Here is a 22,094-nt window from a genome sequence, read left to right as displayed (position 1 = left end):
AACATTACAGAACAAAATATCTCTCCACGAAGAGGTGGCTTATGTTTTATGGCTTGCACAAGTACCTGGTGAGCAGAGGGTTAGCATTTTACTGCCTGAACAGTGGTAAGCACTAAAGATTATCTTTTCACTGCTCCTTCCTTGAGCACTATCTGCATATTATGTGGTTATATGGTAAATGTAAATTTTCCAGCTATATCTGCAGAAAAAGAGTGCCAGAGAATGAAATCCTTAAAAAAGTTATCAGTATTAAGAGAGATTTGTCAGAACTTACTGAAAATACCATCTATTGCATCCCAGTGAAAAAAAAAAGGCAATTTTATTAAAATTGTGTTGGTGGGGATTCAGCTCTGTTTCTGTGATGAGAAGCAGAATTGGCAGTCTCTCTGTGTTGGTAGGTGTGCTAGGGCTGTGGGGGAGCTGGTAATGGTCTGGCAGAGCTCTGTGGAGTAGGGGGTTTTTGGCATCACTGTGGTTCAGAGGCTTGCCCTAAGCTTTTGTTTAACAGATGAGGTTTGCCCTTTACGTACCCCAGCTCTGATTCCCGAGTGAAAAACAAGATCCACACAAACCCTGAAGTTTTTCAAGTGAACCTTCCCTTGTTTTTGCAGAAGGTTCCCTATGTGAAAATGTCACTGCTTTGTGTGCTGCAGGGTCTTTAGGGCTGCACTGGGTTTCTCAGGACACTCTAATGGAAGTTGACTGGAGCGATGCACCAGACAATTTTCTGAAAAAGCTCAAAACCAATTCATTTGTTTTTCTTAAGCATTTCTTGCTTTCATTTGGACCCATGCTCTTAGCAGGCTTGCAGAGAAAGACCAGATTTGGAAACAGCTTGGGGCTGGCTTTTTTTCAAGAAGGTGTTGCAATTGAAGCAGGGACCTCCTGAAAACCGAATCCTACAACCCACAGTATTTATTGCTGGGGCTCTCTATCTGTAGGGAACTGGGAACGAGAGGGCAGGAATAATGGTGATCAATCCAGTTTGGGCTTTTATGTGTAAGGATGTTGTGCTAGAGTGGCAATAGGATTGGTAGGTGTCAGTCTCAGGCCACACCTGCAACACTGCATGAAATCCTGGGAACAGCATCCTTACGAAAATATTGACAAACTGTTGAGAAAGTGAGAGGAGCAACGAAGCAATCAGAGCAGAAGGGACCAAATGATGAGAAAGGATTAAAAAAAAGCTAAGTGCCATATCTATGACTTTGCTAGAGGATGATTGATGGGAAACATAGATAAGTTTGAAAGGAGACTGAATTAAAAAAAAAGAGTGAGAGAATAGCTAGGACAGTACAAGAAGGTATAACTAAGAATGATGGGGTGAAATTAAGCAAGAGAAAATTTAAGGTGAATCTTAGGAAAAAAATCATTACTGAAATATATTAGGCTGCTGAGTGATTGTCCATGGGGAGCAGTGCAAACTGCTGCCTGTAGATTGTTTAGCCTGGGCAAAATGTTGTCAGGCATGCAGCCAAGGAAGCTGCAGGAGCAGCAAACTGAAGCATACATACTTTTATCAGTGCTTTTATGGTTTCATGTGTACCATTTGCACGTGTAATTTGGTTAAAACTATTGCATCAAAGCATCTTTGACCACTCATCCCTGCTGAAATTGTGAAAGCAAGATGCATAAATACCTAATGTAGACTTTGACCTGAAGGGCTTGATACCCATGACGGGTGAGGATGAGAACAGTAATGTGTCTTGTACCTAAATGCTGGTGCATGACCAGAACCAGCCCTGAGCAGGGGGAGCCCTGGCAGGGTGCAGGGCTCTGCTGTGCTGTGCCCTGGCAGTGGCTCCCATCAAGGCATCTCCACAGCTCAGCTGGCTGGGCAGCCTGGACCGCTGGGGTTGGCCCTCCCCAGCCCCTGCAGCCACAGGGACAGTGCCCTGGAGATGTGTTGCTTTGGCTTTGGGCACAGAGGAAATTTCCAGGAAACAGCCACAGTTTTAATTCTACCAGGCAGAAGGAAAGCCTTCCTCCTCAGCTGGTGTTCCTGTCTGGGAAAACTCAGTGTCCACCTGTGCTTACCTGGGATCCTGTCTCCCTAAAACCTTCCCTGGGAGAGGGGCTGAGGGTGGCATCTTGTCCTTCATGAGGGTTCCTAATTGAAGGAGAACTTTGCAGGAACTTTGCACCTTTGCTAAGAAACTCCTCAGTTTTGTGGAAAATTTAAATTTATTGGGTTGAAGAGTGGCAAGAATAAACCCAAATAGTAGGGGGGAGCAGCCCCTGCTGGGAGCAGTGAAACCTGAGTTTCATTCCCTGCTTTGGTGATATCTTTGAGAAGTAAGGCTACTGTTTGATTTTGTGCATGACTTGCTTCTTCTGGGTCTGCTGTGACTTTGGGGTGTAAGCAGAGGAAACACATGATTGTGGATCAAAAAAAACAATAGGAAGGAACAGGCTGTAGGTTTGTCAAAATTGTCAGGACTTGCCTGGAAACAAATTACTTAGGGATATGTCAAAAATCAGTGTTGAAAAATGGAACACATCTGAGGATTTTGGGTGGCTTTGGAAGTAGCTGGCAGCTTGATGAGGACTTCAGCAATATGAGGACTTCAACTTTCATAAAGGTGAGACAAGCAAGTACTCAGTTAAAACACAAAGTCACCAGGGTGTGGGTAGCCAGAAGTCCTGCTGGTCATGAGATGGCATATTTCTTTGTCATGTGGGGCTTCTGTAGTTGGCATTTGTGAGGGACAAAAGTAGAAAATAAGCCTTGAAGGAAGCAAACCTAGCTGTTTACTTCTCTTTGCTCCATAATGTTTCTTACTGTTTCCAGTGTTCTGGCTCTGCTTTATAACAATTTGAAATAGCTTTGATGCATTTTTTCCTGTATTGCTGCCCTTTGCCTTTTATTCTGTATATTCACTACTCCCTATCTAAAGAAATTCTGACTAAATTCCTTGAGGGTCTGACCCTTCCCTTAGCTTTAGTTTATGCTCCCTTGTTCTTGTGTTTGACATAAGCTCAAACAGCCTTGTAAAATCTCATTTCTCTTCCCTTCAGGATTGTATATTCTTCTATGAAATACTTTCCCCACCCTCCTCTATCCAGCCTCTTCCTAGAAAATTGATTCTATTTTGGTAACTGTTTTGTGCAGTTAATTGTTAGAATTCTGGTTTCTTTTGCACTTGATCCATTACTGTCTCAATTACATATTATTATTCTGCACTAAGTTTTAGTTATAATATAAGCTTCACCTTTTTTTTTGTTTGTTTGTTTATCCAGCACTGCATATTATTACCTTTACATTTTCCTAATTTTTCTCTTCAACAATTCAGTACAGGGCTTAGCAAACTGTAGGCTGGTTGCGTCACATTCTTTTCAGAAAGGTGTGTTCTGGTCTAGGTTTATTGCTGCTCACCATGGAATATGTAGTATGTTTAATTCAGCACAATGATCTTATACAAAATCCTGAGTTACAAAAACCGTACATGGAAATGGGAAACTAACTTCTGTAAAATCTGTTTGGCTCTATGGTTTTATTTGTCGATAATTATAATTTTGAACCCATACATTAAAATAGTACTGCAAACTACCCTAGTGTCTATAAGATTATACAATACATGCTACAAAAAATACCTGTTTTGAAAATAAACAGCGCTAAGTAGAACACTGTTGAATCCAGATGAACAGGCTGCTGCAGACAGCTTAAAATGAGGAGGAATTTGGCAAGAAGAAAGCTGATTAAGAAGGGAATGAAAATTCACAGTGAAATGTGTTTGCTAGTCATACAGGGGAGCTGAATGCTCCTGCAACACATGTCTCAAACAGCTCATGCTGCTTTTTAGAACGCAATTTTCCAGTTTCTTTTCCCTGGAGTGTGCCATTAGCTTTGGTCTTCCATTAACTTCCTTGGTAACTTCTTAAAAGAACTCTCTGGAGATGAACGTGTCTCTGGAGGACAAATACCAGCTTGAAGAAATTGAACAAATGAGTGGTTTTAGTGTGAAGCAATTTTAACTTCAGTCAGGGAATAGAAAACCTGCTATCTTATGTTTTCTGAAATATGGAACAGATATCAATCTCAAAACCTCATGATTAGTTTAGATGCTGCACCGACCAGGAATTGAAAGAAACCCATTATAAGCTCTATGAGCCTTAGTATTTGAGATGGATGCTGTTTCTAAAATGGGATCTTTTATTCTGCAATTCTGACTGTGAACTTTACATGCTTCCTAGCCTTCGAGCTGAGAATTTTCTCAAAATTAAATGCGAAATTCAGCACAGGCTTTTTTCCCAGACATGAATATCTCCAGGAATATACTTTACAAATATTGTAGCCCACATCTTAAATTATTATTTTCCTTTATCCAAAGGAAGTACAACTAGAGACAGAGCAAAACCACTTCATCTTTTCAGGTAGTATTTCCCAAGCATTGTACAGCATTTTCTAGCAAACATTATCTTCAGACTCCTACAGTATTTAGAAAAGAGTTAAAAAAATATTTGTCATCATCTGAAATGTGCAACAATCTTTTGTATCTTGAGCAAAGTTATAAATTCAAGGGTTCCTGCTGGCACAGCTCAAATATAATTTTCTGAAAAAGATGATGCTTTAGTGTGATTTGGCTTCAGGACAGCTTTGCCTGAGCCAGCTCTGTGGCAGTTCCTTTGTGCATTCCTGGGCTTGTCCCTACAAAGGCGCACGCTCTGTTTCAGGAGCAAAAGGCTGCGTGTCTGCTCCCTGTGGCTGGCACAGCGAGCCTTGGTCCCCAGCTAACTGGTTTGTTATCTTGGTGGCTGCTGAGGGGCTCCTGCTCACCTCCTGCTCCACCAGTAGCCACTGCTCAGAATCAGATGTCTCACTCCAAAATACACGCACACATACACACATATATGCATACAGATGTATTTTTATACGTGTATGCACATATACATGAATACTTTTAATCTCCTTCATGACATAGACACTTCAGGATGTGTGTCCTGGCCAGTTCAGGACTCTTCAGGACCTGTAGGTGCAGAGATGGTGTGCATCAGGTCTCAGCTAAGGACTCAGCCAGGCAAATTTCCCAGCAGTGGCATCAGATTTAGGGGACATCCCAAGAGATCACAGCAAAGTCCCCTTGCTCTCTCCAGATCCCATGTTATAACAAATGAAGCCAGGTGGCCAAATATTGTGAAAGCTGCTTTGCTTCCTGACTTTTGTTTTTATGGTATGCTGTGATGAAGTCAGAGTGTCAGACAGGGTATGTGACAGATAAAACAGATATGTCAGGCTGTCGGACAGCATAGGGCCTGCCAAAAGAATGATAGAGAACTGTTCTGGGTAGAAGGAACAAAACCCGGCACAGGCTGTGTTTACCTTGCATCAGTAAAGTCATCTCTTCTTCACCTGGGGGGTTTTACATAATAGAGCAGGAGAAAATGAACATATAGTAATCAAAACTTTCCTTTAGTGAAGTCTTTCCAAATCATTTGGTTCCCAAATTGTTGAGTTGGAAATGGTGGTGGTTCGTGAGGTTATGATCATATTCTGAAGCATAGGGCATTCTCCTCCCTTTACCTCTCAATGTAAGAAATAGGGATAAAAGCAAACCTTACAGTTAGTAGGATTAAAGGAAAACTGATAGCATTAATAGCTGAGTATAACATGTTCTATTTCATATGAAATAAGTTTTCATGACGAAATTTTTTCTTCAAATTCTACTTTTCATGTATTTTTGTTTAAAGAGAAAAGCATTTTGTTTTATTTTACAGCCAATACAGAGACAAAAAGTAGTTTGACACTCAGTAGAAACCATTTGGTTAAGGAAGAAAATGTGAAGAAATCCCATGTTTCCAAATAAAATTGACTCTGTGTAAGCCATCTGTGGGTGACAAGATTTCTCATACTGAATATATATTTCATTCTGAATATCAGGATGATCATTGTTTTCTAGTTTTTCAGGAAAAGTGTATTTATTGTTTTTGAAGTCACATACAGAAATCAGGAACATACTATCTAGGATCAAGCCCTGAAGACTTTCCCATAAATATAGCCATTTTGATGAGCAAGGCTGAGTTAGTGGGTTTTTGCTTTGCTATTTGCAAATCATCCAGTACACAGAGATTTCCAACAAAGCAAACTACCTGGGCATTATAAGTGTACATTGCCAGCTCCATGCTGGATAGCCTCAACAAACATCCCCCTCTTGATGGGAGGGGATATCTCCTTGCTGCATGGTGCAAAAACTGCTGTTTGTTTTATTGTTTGATAAAAGCAAAATTTAGCTTTGGCTAAAGAGATAAAATGACAGTTGTGACTGTGACCAGTGTGCTATCATAGCTGTACAGAAAAGATTGACTCTAGCATGTTTCTTGCATCCCTTAAGCTCTTACAGCACTTCTAAGAAAACAGAAGCAAATATGATGGCTTTCATATAAGGCTTTGCTTTTGTATTGCAGCTGGATTTTGTGGTTTTGTATGTGGTGTGTACACCACATTAGCGTCCTCTGTGTTCCACAATAATACTTTTTGTCTTTATCACTGCGCAGCTATCACATAATCTAGGAGCTTAGCTGAGCTCTTGCAATAGGTTGTATTTTATTGACAATCAAAACCTAAATCTTGGCGTTGTGGCAGGAGCTGATCTTTGCCTTGCAGTTTATTGGGCAATATTCAAGTTGTTCATACAGCTGTGTAGATATTCTGGATACTTTACAGACAGATATAACACCAGGCTCTGCTCCAAGGAATTTACACTCAAAATTCAAGGTGGCACAGGAGCAGAAGAGAAAGTAGATGATGTCTGAAAGGAAGACTGTGAGTAAATCATCAGCCTGTAGAGCAACATTAATGTCAGCATTCTGAATATTGAAGTCACCAAAAAAAAGCTGCTCTTTTTGTAGGTTGTGTTCTTCTTTTCTCATTAAATATTCAGTTTTGCAGTGATGCTAATGTGTAAGCACTATGAGACCATGTAGGTAGCAGTTGCTGGAGGTCTAAAGTCACAGGTCAGTGTACTAATCACAGCATGCTGCACCAGCCAAGCAGCCACGGGGTACCAGGCACAAGGCAGAAGCACTGCCCTGAGCATGCTGCTACCACATTGCTTCCACACAGAAAAATTCATTGCAGGACGCGATGCCAAATCTTCCGGTCAACGCTCTGTATAAAATAGTTTTCTCTTTGTCACCAAACAATTTTAAGGACACAGTCCAGCGCAGTAGGGCTGTAATCTTGTTTATTCTTTGCAGACACTACAAGGCTCTCTAAAAGCCTTAGAGATCATCACATCCTTGTTATCTTAGCAGGTATGCACCTTGTAATTTCGCTGTACTAATTGTTGAGAAAATGTGCTTGGTAGTCTACACCGGCAGAATCCCAATTGCCAAGGTAATTAATAGTGTTACAGACTTCAAGGCCATAATGCTCATCAGTTATTAATTAGCAATTCATTTTGCTGAATAAATAATACTTATGATTGATGATGGAACTTGTAATTGGGCACTAGTAGTGTTCCTCAAGGGAACAGCTTCTCTGCCAGTATTGACTATGACAGTAACAGCTCAGAAACCCAAGATCATTTAAGAAAATCTACTCTAAACAACTATGACACAATGAAGGAATTTACATTCAAGGTTTTTGGAAATATAGAACTTAAACATTGGATACCTGCCTATGCCAACGAAATACTGCTATTTTTGTCTATTTTTCTTGTATGATGCTTCACTTTAAGCATTGCCTCCTTATAAGGGAATTTCCTATATAATTTAATGGCATGTGTTACATTGTCTTTATGAGCTTTCATATGCATTCTTCACAAATTCCAAAGATAGTATAATAAAGGAAATGCTTCTCCACGTACAATAAACAATTTAAAAGAAATTTGTTCAGATTAAATCTATTTCAGATTAATAGATTGTGGAAATCACTTTTATTTTATATTAGTTGGCACTATCTTTTGACATGAATGAAATAGAATTTATAACCTCCACCCCCATGATGGAAGGAGAAGCTGGTTAATAAAGCAATAAGCTGTTAGTTTTAACTGGTTAGTCAACAAAGACAAGTATGGGAGGTCAGCTGCTGACCAGATGCTACCTTCAATTAATATTCCAACCCTAAAAGACATTTATCGTTCAGTTTAGAAGGCAGAGCAGCTGAGTCATAAAAGCAGCCCACAAAAGATATTTTAAAGCATTTATAATGACTAAATTGCTTGAAATAAATTAGCCCTGAAAATAAACATATTTTGTACAGCCTATGTAAACCAAATTTCTTCTCCCTGTAAATTGCTTGGACTAAGTGGGAATTTGTGTTTGACAAGAGCATACATTTGCTTCATTACTACGTGCAGGTTATTTTTTTTCCCTTTGAAAAGGGTTAATAAACTATAAGATATCATTGCTAAGTAAATGAGTCCTACACCCTTTTAAGGGAGGAAGGTGCTGCTGAAGAACAAGTTAAAAAGAAATGCAGACTGTGTTGTAATGCTAACAGGCAATTAACAAACTCATGGGTGTTAATTATCTTCATACTGTATCATGTTCAATTAGCTCAGCCCCTGCAACAAAGGCAACCATGAGCAATTGCTTTGATAGGCGTACAGTACTTCATTTGTAGTTAATCGGTTTAAGCCTTGCAGTTGCTAGGCTACACCAGTCTCCAGAGGTAAAAAGCTGCACAGATGCACTATGTTTAAATGACTACAGAGAACTGTTTAAACTCAAACCATGTATAACTCTTTATTGATTTTTCAGAGAAGATCTCAGCTCTGATGATAAGGTTTTGATATATTTTCCTGCTACAGCCAGTTCCTTGGAGTATTGCAGAAAAAATCTGTCAATATGCTTCTATTATGATCTCTTGATCTGTGGCTATAAAAACCTTTAGCTGCAGCCCTTATTATAAAATAATGGAAGAAACGATAGTTGATTTTTTCCCCTTTTTTTTCATTCTCCCACTCCATAATACATGGAGATTTTTTCCCCAGTGCCTCTAGAACAAAATTAAAGTATGTTCCTTCTGTATTTCTGTATTAGAATAATACAGAAGAATTTTTATCACTAATTAATTTGATTGACTCTCAGCAGGAAAGGATCAGCTGTAGCATCATGAACTTTAACAATAACTACCAACTGATGGGCATTTCACATCAATAAGACCATCACTAGCCTCCCTCACCTGTCACCAGGCAGGGAATGAGCAATAACCACCCCCTGCAGATGCACTGCTTAGCTCTTTCTGCCCGATTAACAATTTATAATGGTGATCAAGAAACAGTCAGCGGCAAATCAAGACAACTGTCTGACTGCCTGTTTAATTGGCCTTGTTTGCTTTTTGATAAATGGCTCATGACTGCTATAGGCCTCCGTATTTTGACTTTTAATAGGCCACTGTGATTAGACTACCAACAGATACTAGGTCAAAGCTGAGGGAAGGTGCAAAAAATGTTAATTAATATCAATAATAGGCAATTATTAGTTAGACAGAAGGACCTACTAGCTGCGTGCTCTAATGACTCAGAGCTAACTTGAAGGGAAACTGTGCCAAATTAGCATAACCGTGTATGCAGGCTGCATTGTGGATCCTAGCAAACATCTGTTATGTAATTCAAACAGAATTCTTCCTTTTTGCATGATGCTTACAAAATTATCAATTCTTTTCAGTCATTTCAAGACACTAATGATACCATGGGGGTTACTGACCTCACAGTTGGGCTCTGTGTCTGTCCTTTGTATCAAGAGCTAAATTGTGAAAGTTAATATTTTAGGTGTGGTTTTCTAGATCTCTAAATTAGTAACTCCTGTATAAAGGTCACCAATACTCTAATTGGAGGAATACATGCTGAGCAATCATCTTAGTCAAAGCGTTGCTCTCACTACAAATAACTTTTCCCCCAATTTGTCTCTCTTACAAAAACAAGCACATAAAACAAGAATGGATACTGAAATATTTGTGTCTGCTGTTTTTGACCCACTGAATAGACATGAAGCAATGCAATGGCATATGATGAGAGAGTCAAAATTCTTACATGTGGGGATGACACAAAAAAGGAAAGGAGCTCCTTTGACTGTCTAATGGGTCTACTTTTCTATGGTGGTTTCGAGGATGCTGGGTGTGTCACCTTAATTGCAAAGACGAAAGAGACAAAGCACACCCAAAGGCAGAGGAAGCACTTCGTTTACAGGAAGTGTTTAAAGTAAACTATATAGAAGGGTAAAGGCCCTAGATTTTAGGGGGTCCTTTATTTTTGCAAGCTTAAACTCCAAGAGAGATGAACTCCGGTGATATAGAGGTTAGAGGAGACTTAGTTGAGAGCTGATTATCTTGTAAGTAGTTTAGGGATTCTTGTCACTAAAATGGTCAGAAATCCTTTACAGTAAGGAGTTAGTGACAATCAAGCTCTGATATGGCTTTACTCTGTGTATTTCTGAGGCAACTGCAGTGCCCACTAATGTGGCCGGGACACTGATGGGAATTTGGTCATGACTGAAGAAGACACATTGATGAAAACAGAATTGAGGACTCATTATCAAGCCCAGAAGAAACATCTGTGACTGAAGGCTCAGCAAAGTGCTCCAGTCTCTGTAGAGGCTTGTCCTGATAGAGGCGGAAAAACAATCTCATGTTAAGGGCCATCTCTCTCTCTCTCTGTCTCTCTCTCTCTCTCTCTCTCCCTCTCTCTCTCTCTCTCTCTCTCATATCTCATTCCTTTATCATTCTGTATCTATATCTCCTTATCCAGATGTAAAATCGACAAGTGTCATCAATCCCTGATTTGCCTGGGCAGTAACATATGCAGCACCAAGATAAGGTTGATGGACTGTCTGCTTTAGACAGAGTTTGGCTCCTGGAACCCCTACTCCCATATATGTTACAACAGTTTGAAGCAGGGAATGATGGTGCAGAGTGTTCTTTGAGTATTTCAAAATTATTGTAGGACTTATATTCTAAAGTTAATGGAAAAGACAAGCTTTCAGTAGCTGACAGGATGAGATGTCTTAAAAACAATAGTTGGGAAAGAGAACATGCTTCTGGCACATCTTCTCTTGTAGGATTCAGGTGTCAGGCTGCTGAGAACCTGCAGCGCTGGCTAACAGAGGAGGGAAAAGAGTGTTTTGTTCTCCCTCCTATTCAGAGAGAGGAAAATGCAGGATTTGGGAGAAGACTGGTCACTGCTTGTAGGCTTGGACCAAGAGCTATCTATTACTCTTTGTGGGATGTGCCTTGGATGAGGGCAGATGGCACATAGGAAAATAGCAGAATTACAGCTGTGTAAGCAAAGGTTGGGTAGCAGGTGGTGTCTGGTGTCTCCTTCCCCTCCTCACCTGCTCCTCTCTCCCTCAAACTTGAGTGTGCCTGGTGGAGACCACTCTTGGCTTCCAAAAAATGCAGGGATCATAAATGCTTACGTTTCTCTTTTTTTTCCTTCTGACTGGTCTCTTATTCAGTAGCTCCTGTTCTAGGGTGCCACAGACTTTAGCAGTGCTGCAGTTTGGCAAGCACTGCTATGTGAAGGTGTCTTGATTTCTGCTTGGCAGCTGGTGCTTGGGAGCCACAATTCTGCAAGAGGTCACCCGACTAAAAGGGAATCAGAGTAGCACAAGGATCCGTGACCTCCACTTGTTATGATGGATGTTCAATTTTGCATTGTTTGTTTGCAGTAGAAAAGTACATGGTGGCCTCAGAGGAGAATTATGGGATAATGCAATGGTGAAAATACCCATCCTGAGTAAGATACCTTGCACCTGAGTGTAAGAACTAAACAAAGAAGGTGGGAAGAGATGTTTCCCCTTCATACCTGCAAGCGGAACAAGTGAGTGAGGCAGGATTTGTTTTCTTTCCTACCTCATGAGCTCCAGCCCTAAGTCTTAGCCACAGAACTGTCCTCCTAAATACATCAAAAACTTCCTACAATATTTTAAGTAAGCAATGGTTATGGGCACACATACAACCTATAATCATAGTGGTTTTCTACTGACACGCATAGCTGATATTTTTATATTTACAACAAATTGAGAATAAAAAGATGTGACTTTAAAGAATTATTTCCTCACTTAGAATTGTCTTCACTTTTGATTTTACATTGAGGAGAGGCAACAGTGATAAGAATGATAAGAAAACGTATCAGCTAAGTGTTCCAGGCAGCTGTGGCCACTTTTCATCTCCTAAGGTGGATATTTTCCTGCTTAAGGTTCACTTACATGGAGAGAGAATTGCTTTGTACTTCCAGCTTTTGTAGCCAAACGGTAGGTTGTGATGCTTATCAGCTTAAGGAATCATACATGTTAGTACTTACATTTTGAAATTCTAGTTGATGTAACTCTGAACCACCACAGAGGTACACTGAAAAAGGATCCTTTTCATGCTTTAGAAGAGGTTTTTTTCCCCACAGAGAAGTCTCTCTGATAAGTTTCATAAAGAAAAGGTGAATAAAGGTGTAAAGTTTGCTACAGAGTATTTACAAGCTTCATTTAATTTTTTTTTTCAGCTATGACTATTATGTTATTACAAATATTACTATTTAAACACAAAATTACCTGAATTCAGTAAGTTTTGACTGCTTCAGGCTAAGTTATTCTTTTATAAAGAAAAAAAGTTTCATTATCTACAGCTTTTTTCAAATTTACATGGAAAATTTGAAGGCATCTGACAGAGTAAAAGATTTTTTAAAAATTCTGAACTTCTATTTAGACAGGATTTGTTTTGAAAGTAATTTGTTTAATATACCAGAGTTTTGAAATCTTAAGGGCCTTTAACTTCAGTTCAGTTGTTGTCTGTTATCTCTCTCCTAAGCATTCTTGATGTCTAGAGATTTAAACATTAGTCTGGAGGAAGAAAACAAAACCTGCAACCTCCTTCTGTAGTATACGTACCCTGATTGACCTTTCTGTATTTTCATTTATTTTGCATAAATTATTTTACTAACCTCATTAGGGAAAGAATTGTGAAAATGTATACTTGATACAACATGGAAGCATTGCACTGAAAATCATGCATGGTATACCACGTTTTAGTACATAAGGACTTTTGCTTGAAGAGCTGTGGGAGGTTTTATTTTCAGTAAAATAATCTGGCCCAGCTGTTAGGTGTATTCTTTTGCTTTCCAGATCCCTCAAATTATGTGAAGTGAGTTTTAGCATGCACAGAGAAGTCTGCTTCGATGTTCAGGTCGGCTAAAAGCTGGAGCACCAGAGGCCTGTGCTGGAATATTATACCTGTGTTATGTGGTCTTCTTCTTTCGGGTCAATTCTGATTAAACCTTTTCTGAGATGCTTTGAATGGACACATTCTCTTCATCACGCATAACCCCAGGAAATTATTTTTGGGTTAGTGAGGAGTCTAGAAAATATATTTTCTTAGAACATATATAATAATGTAATATTTTTGTCCTCACATGATCTTGTAAACCATCTTTTGTCTTCTAAACTATCTCTTGTGAATCCTTTGGTGATTCTAGAAACCTTCTAGAAACAAGGTTTCTATAACCTTGTTACCTTCTATAACAAGGTTATAGAAAAGTGCAGGGAATTTTTTGTCTTATTTCAAAAAAGAATTTGAGACATTTACTCTGGTATGAAAAAGGAAAAACCCTGCAATTCATAAAATCACTTGAAGTATGAGAAAAGTACTTGTAGTTAGCTCTACGAACTGTACCAGAAATGGATGAGTTTACTATGTAGGTCAGATTGCCATCTTCCTATGAACCCTAAATTACTGGCCATGGATACTTGTGACAGTGAATATCTCTTCTAGACGGATGTGTTTGAAAATCCTTGAGCAGAAACTTTAATTGACTGAATGTAACAGGCTATGATAAGCTCTGAAAGAAGGGTTGATGTCTGAAGATAGTAAACATTTTCCATATTAAATATGTTTCTATTGTATAAAGTAGTTAAATGCAAAAACAGTACATTGCAATCTTTCTCTTGAAGACTTTATATTCTTGCATCAGGAAGCACAAATGTCTGTAAAGCTCATCCAATGAGCTCAGTACAGCATAGAAGCTGCATGTGACACTGGAAATAATGAACATCTGTATTGCACAACTTCCCATATCAAAACTTAGTTTAATAGTTCTTTGGTTTAGTTTTTATGAAAGCAGACTCACAGAAATATTAAGGTTGGAAGGACCTCTGAGGATCCTCCAGTCCAACCACCTCGTAATGAAATGCAGCCCTGATCATTTTTGTTTGTTTGTTTGTTGTAGGAGACACATAAAACACGTAATATCCAGCACGGTCAATTCAGGAAGCTTGAACTTCTTGTCTTCATATTTTACTTCACGTAAGGCTTTTAAACATTAAGGTCTCTGGAAAGCTGTAGGCCTTGGAAGGTTGGTTGTGCATATCCCAGTTTTACAAATAGGATTGTAAAGTGGATTTGTCTGGTTTTGTTTGAACGGTCTCTTGAATGAGATTTTGACTATTGCATACATAAAGTGAGAAAGTGTGTGGTTTTAACACTATTATTAAAATGCATGTCAAGTTCTTTATGGATTTAAGACTTCCATTATATTAGCTTTTTTGTTTTTAAACAACAGAGAACACTTTATCACAAGCTGTAATTTCAAAGCACTGGGTTGAGATTTGGTAAAAGATATCTATCTCTCCTGTTCTGCACAATCTGTTCATTGGCTGCCTGTTACCCCACCTCCTTGATAAGATAATAGTATGGGTCTAGGTCATTATTGCTTTTGGCAAGATAATGGATAAAAAAAACAAAAACCCAGAGATTTGTAGTAGTAGTCATTTGTGTTCAAAACACATGTCCTACAGTCTTAGAACAATAGAATCCATGAAAAATAATTTTGATTTCCTGGAGCCATAACAACCAGTTCTGCTAGTACTCTGCCTTGTGTTTAGCAGGTTTGGTGTGGGGAGCTTTGCAGACATTCTGCTACTCTTTTTGTGCTGTCCTGATGAAAATTACTCTCTCCTTCTATGCTTGCCTGGTTCTTAAAAATTACTGTCTGGACCATAAATACTAGAGATTTGTGGATATAGATGGCATGATGTGGGTATGGACTCTGGTGTATTAGCTGTAGAGTATTGAAATGAAAACCTCAACCCAGCTACAGAAGATGAAATTAGGCCATGGTTCTGGTTGTTAAGATTAGAGAGGGGTTGAATTAAAGCCCTCTAAAATCAGAACAAATACAGATCTCTGCCTTTCTCAATTGTTTCATATTGAAGTAATTGGGAGATTTAATCTTGAGTTCAATTAAAATATCTTGAGGCATAATGTATTTCAACAAAATTGTCTTCATCTCAAATAACTTTAGAAAATCCTCAAATGAACAATTTCAAGTGCATTGCTGTTGTGTATTTTAGGTGATATACACCTGTTGTTACAGATAAATTATCAAATAGATAAGTGTCAGAGGAGAAAGTTCTCTTTGTATTAAGTAATGGTCTCAGAACTTTGCACTAGAATTTATGCTCATATGCTGTGAAGAAAGTACAGAATTTCAGATGTTACTGACATGAAAAATACAGTCCAGCAAAGATTAAAAAAAAAAAAAAAAACAAAACAGAAAGAGGAAAATAAATGGCCTAGGAAGCATTTGGAGCCAAGTAGCTCACTGTAGATTTAACTTCCCAAACAATGTTTTACCTTTCTATAATGATTATATTGTCTTTGTGTATTTTATCATTCCTGATTAAAAAAAAAGAAAACCTGTAGGAACAAAATGAGAATTCTTGATACCGGGGAATTTATTTTTGACTGGATTAACATAGAAACAATGGCCTTTAGGGGACTTTAGGGGCACTGATGAGATTGCACGGCTGTCCTCAGACCGAGTCATGTGCTGTGAACTCAGATGCACAGGATGCACTAGGGAGGAAAGTAAAAATTCTGCTCTCATCTAAGCCGAAATCCTGTAAGACTCATTCAAAACAAAATCCTTCAAGTGTATCCATTTAATCTGTGAGACCAGATACAAGATTAATTTGAATGTACTGCTAATCTATAGATCTCAGGATACTGGAGCTTCTTGTAGGCACTGCCTAATATGCTGCCTGCCATAGTGATGCTCACACAGCTCCTGGTCTGAAGAGACCTGAGCATCTGTGCTCTGCAGATCAGCCTTGCCCAGAGGCTTAAAACTGCTTTAATTTGTTTTAGACCCAGAGTGCACAAGATTGAGTGCCTGGACATACTTTCAACATACCTAAACTTTTCCTTTGGACTGTCTGTGAGCAGATAGAGCAGGAAAGCCATTCTAGTTTCCTAGCATGGATACTCTCTTGTGAGGTAGAAATTAAAATCATTGCTGTGAGAAGGAAAGGTCTGTCATGCAACTTCTTGAGAATTTTCATCTTGTCATCCAAAACCTTTCTTAAGTAAAATTACAGCTAGTTAAGAAGTTAGACTTCAAGGCAAGTAGAACAGCCTTCCCTGAATGTGCAGTTAGGTGGGATCAGGCTTAGAAGAATGGATGTCTGCCTGGGTTGCCTGATACCACTTATATTCACATAAAAATTCACAAATGGCTAAGAGACTTAAATTCTACTGCTTTCTGGTTTTCTGGGAGAAGAATATTCTCCTCTTGGCCAGCCCGAAGCAGTCTACTTCTCCCATAATTTTCATGTCTTATGCTTATATTTTTACATTATTGTCATAATTCAGCTATGTTTTAAAAATTGGATCCTTGTTCAATGTTTTTGCAAAGTCTTTTTCTGGATGAAGTTCAGATGAAGGATGCAAGCAAATGTAGCATCTTCAACCAGCAGCTGGGTGAAGACTGCAGGTTTCCAAACCAAATGAAATGTAACAGCTACTTCTACCACCTTAGGGGAAAAAATAGCTAATGGTACTTTGGTCTTACCCTTTATTATTTTACTTATAAGATCTAATGCTCAGAATAAACCAGATAATTTCTCCCTGAACACAGAGGACCCCAGACTTTGTGTTGAAGGGCAAGCAGGGCACCGTGTAGCCCAGTCACTGTGCTGCTGGTCCCCAGGGCCTGTCACGAGAATGAGAATGGGTCTATTCCACTTTGCTCGTAGAAAAGTCATCTTCTGAGATTGCCTTGGGTGAAAGGCTTGTCACTAAGGACAGGTGCCTCCCAGATGTTATATGGACCTGATGGCTTGCTTATCTGTTTTTATATATTTTCTTTCCCTTGCACTTGGTTAGGCATCTTTGGCTTCCCAGACTTTCAGACTGGAATGAGACCGTAACTTAGGCTTTAACACCATCTTCGTTTGTACCTTACAACCCTTTTCCACTGTATGTCATCTCTGCACTAAATAAAAATAAACTGTATGTTAAATATATCATAAAATCTGCTGGTACATCCATAATTTGTTCATCCAACCACAGATTGTGTTATAAATAATTGTCACTAGACTCTATTTTCAGCAGTCAGGCTGTAGCTATATCTTTCCTCAGGAATTGTTCACCAAATTAAAAATTACCACATGGTTAACTAATGTTCTGTTTAGCATTTTTGCAAAGAATAATTGACACAGATGCACAATCAATGCTGTCTATACAAACCCAAATTTAGCTGTTTCAGCTCTCATTAATGCAAAAAATTGCATGAAATGCTATATTCTCATGGTGAAAAGTTTAATAAATGAAGCCTGGTTATGCTTTTCTGTCTTTTCTGTTATGCAAAGTAAGTGAGGATGTGTCTTTGGAGTAGTGAGATGTTTTTTGACAGGGGAGGTTTTCCTAAAGAAAGCTTTGGTTGGGCCAAATACATGAGGAAATTCTCAATGAATTTCCAGGATCTCTTTCTATTAATACAAGTTAGTTGTCAAATCTGAATTCAATTCCTTCATTTTAATGGTTAGTATATTTTAAAACTAGAGAAGCTTAATTGTGACATATGAAAGTCCTTATTTGGGGTAGATTTTTAATTTGATTGCTGTCTGCCCTGCTGTGTAAATAGTCTCTTGGGTATGGATTTTTAAGAGTGTGTGTTCTCCTTTACATTTCACTGTGTGACAATTCCTCTTTACCCATCCTCTCCATCCTCTGAGCAAGCCGAGAGCAGACAATAGATACATACTAATGGAGCTGTGTACTTGCCATCTGTAAGAGCAGCTGCTCTCCTGCATCTGTACAATATGTTGGAACTGAGAGCTTCACTAATCTGCATAATAAGGAGAAGGCTTATCCCACTCTAGCTAATAATCACAAGCAATCGATGCACTTCATTCCCCCACTGTAGAACACAACAAAGTTTCAATATGTTTGCATATTCTCCAGATATACAGAGGTCAAGCAAAAGAATGGACTGCTCATTCTGCCTCGAGCAATGAAGAAAATTCCATTCTCTGTCATTTTTGAAACTGTTACCAACAAAACCCCTTTAATGTTTTTATTTTGCAATTCAAATAGAAAATAAAAAATTTCAAGACCCAAATTAAAATATCGGTACCTCCAATCAAGCATCTCCTTTAAACTACCTGTAGTATTGAGTGTTTTGGGTTTATACTATGACCTCTTTCTCTAACATTGACCCCTATGAAAACATTGAATTAGCTAACATAGGATTTCCCCACCCTAGGTGCTACTGAACATAATCTATGAACAGAGAAGTGATTAATTTCTTTTGGTACAAGTATATTACATACAAACACTGATGGAAGATTATACAAATGCTCTTCTCCTAACTGTTGTGCACATAGAAGATGAATTTGGAATTCATGGCCATTTCAGACTGGAAATTTGGTTCATGACTCCCACAGAGGCAGAAAAGGATGTAATGCTGTATTACGCTGCAGAGAAACAGAATGAGAGAGAAAATAGGCCGAGAGCAAGTGATAAGCAGTATTTATTTTCATTTCATTTACAACATCAGGGTGAAATTTATATCTCATCTCTACCAGCATCCTGCGGTCAGCAAGGTTGAACACAGAAAAATGATGAGAAAACTTGCACGTAGAAAATAGAAAAGTAGAATTTGAAGGTAAATATCTGAAGTCCTGTTACAAAAGCATCAAAAAAAAAAGCTATTCTCTGATTTCTTAGGAACTGGTTGCAACTCTATATTTTCTAATATTGATAATTTGCTCTAGATGAAATGAAAGAGGCAATACTGAAAGAAAACTGAATGCAATAGCATTTACAATGGTGGAGTAATTTGCAATCAGTCTGGAACAAGTTCATTTTCCTGGCAGCAGCAGGAGCTGTAGCTGGCACCAATGGAAAGTGGCAAACAGGTCTTCCATCCCTCTCTCCTGGAGGAGAATTGTAAGAGTTCTCACAGTGACTCCCTGGCACCTTCCCAGCTATTGCAATGTATTTATAGAGCACAGCAAGTGGAGTAACAACTGGCTGAAGAGCAGTGCCTATATTAATCTATGAAACTATTGTGGCTAGCAAAGCTTATAGGACACAAGCTATGACTTGTGGGGTATGAAGGGTTTTAAAAAACTTAACGGCAGAATCTCTAAGTAGGGTGGCATCTGGTGAACCTCTTGGAAAATGTGAGAAATGGGTGTGCATATGTGCTCTACAAACCTGCTGTCAGCCAGGTAACTTTTCAGCTCCCACAGACTCGAGTGTTTATGATCAAGCCCAGCCATAGCTATGTTTAGAAGCTGCAATCAGTTTGTTTTAGCCCCAGCAAACCATGTTTTTGGTGGGTAAGGCCATGTGCCCTCAGAACTAGGGAGTCTGCACATCAGGCCATGCCTCGACAGCTTTGTTTTGTGCCTGTCCTCACCTCTCCTAACACAGGGAAATCCTTGGGGCAGCACTTCCCACTTCAGTTTAGCAGGATGTAAAAAGCTTCTTCGAAGCAGAAAATGCTGCAGGCTGGGAGTGATTATTTTTCTTCTCATTGTAACAATGTGGGTTTTTTCTTTGCATGCTGGTAGAAGGAATCAGATAATTATCTCTGAATTTTAGTTGTCAGATTACAAAGCTTATCTTGAAAACATAAATCAAAATATGCTCCAAATAAGTGAAAGTTTTTATGTTAAAATCAATCTATCGTGATTTTTAATGTTGTCACAAAAGTCAGGGTTTAAACATAAAAATTGGATAGTGCTGTGTCAGTAATTCTGAAGACCATACTTGTGAGAAGCTGTGTATTTGTAAGACAGTAGAGACACAGGTAAAAGGGGAGATACGACCCAATCACTTGTGACAAAATGGGATTTTTTTTAACAGTATTTATTCATATTTTGGCTCTGGTTCTGGAACCCAGGCAAACAGTTTTGGTGTCCCCCACCTGTGTCCGTAGGTGTGCAATGGCTGTCGAAGCAGAGTTTAGAGGAATACATTAAATTATGTGATCTTTTTAAACCCTAACCCTCCACCCCCTAAATCTGGAGTTTCGTGATGTCTTGGACACATAGGAGGTACTTCAGTTTGTCTGTTATGTTATCGTTCAATATTGCTGTTCATGCTGCAGTGGAAAACTTTGATCGATCTTTTTGCATTTCACGTTCTTTCAATACTGTGAGCTATGCAAAATGGAAGAAAACTTGTGAGAAAACTCAGATTTGGTGGATTTGGAGATGATGTCACGCTCACATATCTGCCTTTTCAGTGCAGTCAGCCAGGGTCTTTGCTCCGATCATGTTTAAAAAGGAAAGAGTAGCTCTAATGGGGGAAAATCAACAAAACCCAGTGGCATCCCCAGATGTCCACCCTCCATTCAGTGTCTGACAAATGTGTAGCAGATGGTACAAGTGCTCCCGGATGTATTTACAGATCAATGTAAACGTAAATAAATAACTAGCAGCAAATGCAAGCACCTACCCTACTGCTGGTGCCTTGGTGGCACTAATGAGTCTGACCTGACTGGAAACATGGAGGAAGAAAGAATTTGCTTGAAGTTACTTGTCCTAATGGATGGAAATAGCAAATCTTACAAGCTCAAGCTCCTTTTATTCCTAAGGAGAATTTCAGAGACAGGTAAATGCATTAGTGAGTGTTTTTGCCACCTCCTTCACCCTGGTGCAGTGATCCTATCTCAGTGTAAGGTAGGATCTCACTTTTCCCACCCTCATAAGTAAGAAAATGTTGAGTGATGTGCAGTCTCACCAGATGCTGTGAGCTTGACAAAAACAACTTTTTTTTTCTCTGCAATAAGTTCTTCATTTTCTAGCGATGGGAGAAGAAGGGAAAGATGGCTTTTTTTATTTTTTGGCATTTTATTTCCCCATGCAGCAGCAGCAGTGGCTTCACTGAGGTGCCGGTGGCAGGGATCCTGTGGAAAGCTGTTCCAGACCCTCTCACTGCATCTCACCAAGCTGCACTCTGGGGTTTTGCTAAAGCAATGAAGGAGCACTGACCTATCAAAGCAGAGTTTTACAGGTTTCTTGTTTTAGAGAAGGTTTGTCATCCCCTAAAGCTAATCAAACAGGAGAAAAAAAATCACTAAAGCATCTTCCAGTGATATTATTTTAACAGCCATAATTATGACATGCTCTATAAGCACACGTGGGCACTGCGTGCATGCCACTGAAAGACCTTTTTATCTAAACAGAAGTGTTGTCTTTGAAGCCTCTAGGTGGGCAGAAACAACCCCAGTACTCCCCAGCTTACCCTAAAAGCAAAGCAGCCTCCCTCGTTTGGCCCTCCATTCCCTACCTGAGTTTTGATGCTGTCACATCTTCTCCAAAACCAGTAACACATAAACTTGTGCTTGTGACTAGTAAACTTGTTACTTGTGAGATGGTTCAAATACTTGAAACACCTCAATAAAGGCTGTTAGAAACATTACTTTCTGGAAAATCCACATTGAGATTTTTGCCCTGTGAAGTCTATGACAACAACCTACTACTCAGACTGAAAAAAGAGTATATCTGTATGTGGGAATGCTTTGAAGTCCCACAGCTACCATCTGTGCACCATGACCATTTTTGAAATGATCTCCCCCAGTAAACATTTCTGAATTCAGACTTTTTTCAATTTAGAAATATTTCTGTAGCTACGTAAAGCTGGAACATTGTGACTTGCCTGATTTTTCTGCATTTGAACCTGTCCTTGTGATTCCTCAGTGAAGGATGAGACTCCTGGACAACCTAATTTTAGGATGTATATTTTAGTATGGATGTATTGATAAATTTAGCCTACTATTGTAGCACTGAGCTGAATATTTATTTGACCTCTGAACCTTCCAGAGCTACTTTCAGATTTCACCAAGGAGGTTTTTGAGCTGGAGAAACGATTACTT

The 22,094-nt window shown here is 39.0% G+C and overlaps 1 long non-coding RNA gene across 1 annotated transcript; it reads left to right on the top strand.

Moving 5' to 3' along the window:
• Window positions 1-46: 46 nt before the first annotated feature.
• On the top strand, window positions 47-18,551 carry LOC137477614 (uncharacterized). The gene is made up of 2 exons (XR_011001095.1): window positions 47-105; window positions 18,471-18,551. It is a non-coding gene; the product is annotated as an uncharacterized lncRNA (long non-coding RNA).
• Window positions 18,552-22,094: the final 3,543 nt, after the last annotated feature.

Source organism: Anomalospiza imberbis, chromosome 7, assembly GCF_031753505.1.
Source record: "Anomalospiza imberbis isolate Cuckoo-Finch-1a 21T00152 chromosome 7, ASM3175350v1, whole genome shotgun sequence".
NCBI lineage: Eukaryota > Metazoa > Chordata > Aves > Passeriformes > Viduidae > Anomalospiza > Anomalospiza imberbis.
The sequence above is the reverse complement of the archived record's forward strand: the minus strand, read 5'-3'. Positions and strand labels throughout refer to the sequence as shown.